The sequence below is a fragment of the Loxodonta africana genome, chromosome 3, assembly GCF_030014295.1.
Source record: "Loxodonta africana isolate mLoxAfr1 chromosome 3, mLoxAfr1.hap2, whole genome shotgun sequence".
Classification (NCBI taxonomy): domain Eukaryota; kingdom Metazoa; phylum Chordata; class Mammalia; order Proboscidea; family Elephantidae; genus Loxodonta; species Loxodonta africana.
The window spans coordinates 84,606,530-84,609,939 of record NC_087344.1 but is presented as its reverse complement, the minus strand read 5'-3'; the positions used below and the strand labels follow the sequence as shown (position 1 = coordinate 84,609,939).

General features: G+C 40.8%; 1 pseudogene; it reads right to left on the bottom strand.

The window, feature by feature from the left end:
- Nucleotides 1-589: 589 nt before the first annotated feature.
- Nucleotides 590-2,330, bottom strand: LOC100672620 (elongation factor 1-alpha 1-like; annotated as a pseudogene).
- Nucleotides 2,331-3,410: the final 1,080 nt, after the last annotated feature.

Below are 3,410 nucleotides of genomic sequence, written 5' to 3'. Positions count from 1 at the left end.
GGATGAAGAAAGGCCTGGTGAGCTGCTTCCACAAAGATTACAGCCAAGAACACCCTATGGAGCAGTTCTACTCTGTAACACATGGGGCCACCATGAGTCTAAACTGACTCGATGACAGCTAACAACAACATCATAGAATTGCTGTGAGAATTAAATTAAGATCATTTGTGTAAAAGCATATTGTAGATTTTAAGATGTTCCTCAAAATATGAGGTGTTTTAATCAACACCTCCTTTCTCCATGACCTTTAGAGTCCCCTAACCCTGTGCCTCTTCCTGCCTCCTTCTGCTGTCTGTAGAATCATATATTAAGTTACCGTGTACATTGGAACCAATGTTTGAATTTCCTGATTTTTCCCACTGCTATATTTATCTGAAACTACAGAGGTTGTTTAAGCTTTTTTTTTTTTTCTTATTAAACTTTGTTTTAATGGGTCTAAAAATTCTGTGACAGATTTTTAGTTTTCTTGTTTCTGTTTAAAAAGTACTGGTTTTAAAAACTAATAACTTAAAACTGCCACACAAAAAAAGAAACAAATTGTCCACAAAACATTCCTTTCCTTCTGAAGGTTTTATGATGTGTTATTGTCATTAACCAGTCTTTCACTATTAAACTTAAATGGCCAATTGAGATGAACAGTTCTGAGACCGTTCTTCCACCACTGATTAAGACTGGGGTGGCAGATGTTATGGGTAACATTCATTTAGCCTTCTGAGCTTTCTGAGTAGGCTTGGTGACCTTGCCAGCTCCAGCAGCCTTTCTGTCCACTGCCTTGCTGACACCTACAGAAACTGTCTGTTTCATATTACGAGCAGCAAAATGACCCAGAGGAGGATAGTTAGAGAAACTCTCAACATACATCGTGCCAGGAACCATGTCAACGATGGCAGCATCACCAGAATTTGGGGCCATCTTCTAGCGTCTTACCAGAACAGTCATCAATTTTCTCTTTGAGCTCAGCAAACTTGCAAGCAATATGAGCTGTGTGACAAGCCAGCACAGGTACATAGCCAGCACTGATTTGGCTTGGGTGAATCAGGATAATCGCCTGAGCAGTGAAGCCAGCTGTTTCCATTGGTGGGTCATTTTTGCTGTCACCATCCACAGTGCCACAAGGAACATCTTTGACAGAGATGTTCTCGACATTGAAGCCTACATTGTCCCCATGCAGAGCTTTGCTAAGAGCTTCATGGTGCATTTCAACAGACTTCAGTGGTGATGTTGACTAGAGCAAAGGTGACCACCGTGCCAGGCTTGAGAACACCAGTGTATACTCTGCCCACAGGGACAGTGCCAATACCACCAATTTTGGGAGGGGCAGATGCAGGGCCTTGTCAGCTGGACGTGTTGGTGGCAGGATGTAATCCAGAGCTTCAAGCAGCATGGTTCCACTGACATTGCCATCCTTACAGGTGACTTTCCATGCTTTGAACCAAGGCATGTTAACACTTGGCTCCAGCATGTTGTCACCATTCCAACCAGAAAGTGGTACAAATGCTACTGTGTCAGGGCTGTAGCCAATTTTCTTCATATAGGTGCTGATTTCCTTAAGGTTTCCTCATCTCTCTTCTGGCTGCAGGGTAGCTCAGTGGAATCCATTTTGTTAAGACCAACAATTAGTTGTTTTACACCCAACATGTAAGCCAGAAGGGCATGTTTATGGGTCTGCCCATTCCTGGAGATACCAGCTTCCAATTCACCAACACCAGCAGCACCAGTCAGGACAGCACAGTCAGCCTGTGATGTTCCTATAAGCATGTTTTTGATGAAATTTCTGTGTCCTGGGGCATCGATGATGGTCACATAATACTTGCTGGTCTCAAATTCCACAGGGAGATATCAATAGTGATGCCTTGCTCACTTTTTGCTTTCAGTTTATCGAAGACCCAAGCATACTTGAAGGAGGCCTTTCCTACCTCAGAAGATTTCCTTCTCAAATTTTTTGATGGTTCTTTTGTCGATCCCACAACATTTGTAGATCAGGTGACCAGTAGTGGTGGATTTGTCTGAATTTACCTGTCCAATGACAACAATGTTGATATGGGTCTTTTCCTTTCCCATTTTGGCTTAGACTTTTCAAGTTTTCACCAACACCTGTGTTCTGGTGGCAAACCCATTGTGAAAAAGCAGATTGTACAAATTTTAACACTTGGTTACAAAACAGACCATTCCTTTTTTACTAGACTTTCTTTTAGTAATTTTCTTAATACTTTCAGATATCTATTCTTCCATATGAATATTTTTTACATTGACTTTATATGTATACTTTCGAATAATATTATTGAGGTATAATTTACAACCAATAAACTGCACACATCTAAAGGATAGCATTTGACATATAAAAACAAACAAGCCAGTTGCCGTTGAGTCAATTCCAACTCATGACCACACCATGTATGTCAGAGTAGAACTGTGCTCCACAGGGTTTTCAATGGCTGATTTTTCAGAAGTAGGCCTTTCTTCCACGTCACCTCCAGGGGGATTTGAACCACTAACATTTCAGTTAGTAGCTGAGCTTGTCAACCATTTGCATTACTCAGGGACTTCGTTTGAAGTAAACACCGGAGCAATCACTGCATAATCAGAATACAGAACACTTCCAACCACCTGAAGTTTTCCCAGCTATTTTTCATTAAAAATTTTTATTGTGGTAAAATATATGTAATAAAATCTCCATTTAAACAATTTTTATCAATTTTATTGGGTTTTAGGTGAAAGTTTACAGTGCAAATTAGTTTCTCATTCAAAAATTTACACACAAATTGCTTTGGGACATTGGTTGCGATCTCCACAATGTGTCAGGACTCTCTCCCTTTTTCCCTTTCCACCCAGGGTTCTCTGTGTCCGTTCATCCAGATTTCCTGTCCCTTCCTGCCTTCTCGTCTTTGTTTTTGGGCAGGTGTTGCCCATTTGGTCTCCTATTCATTTTTCTATTTTTTTAAATTAAAAGAATTTTTTTTTATTGTGCTTTAGATGAAGGTTTACAAAGTAAATTAGTTTCTCGTTAAACAGTTAATATACATATGGTTATATTGTTTTGTGACATTGGTTGCCAACCCCATGATATGTCAACACTCTCCGCTTCTCGACCTTGGGCCCCCCATTACCATCTTTCCTGTCACTCCTGCCTTCTTGTCCTTGCCCCTGGGCTGGTGCTCCCATTAAGTCTCTCTTTTTTTTATGGTCCTGTCTAATCTTTGGCAGAAGGGTGAAACTCAGGAGTGACTTCATTACTGAGTTAAAAGGGTGTCCAGGAGCCATACTCCTGAGTTTTCTCCAGTCTCTCTCAGACCAGTAAGTCTGGTCTTTTTTTGTGAGTTAGAATTTTATTCTACATTTTTCTCCAGCTCTGTCCAGGACCCTCTATTGTGATCTCTGTCAGAATAGTCATCGGTGGTAGCCAGGCACCA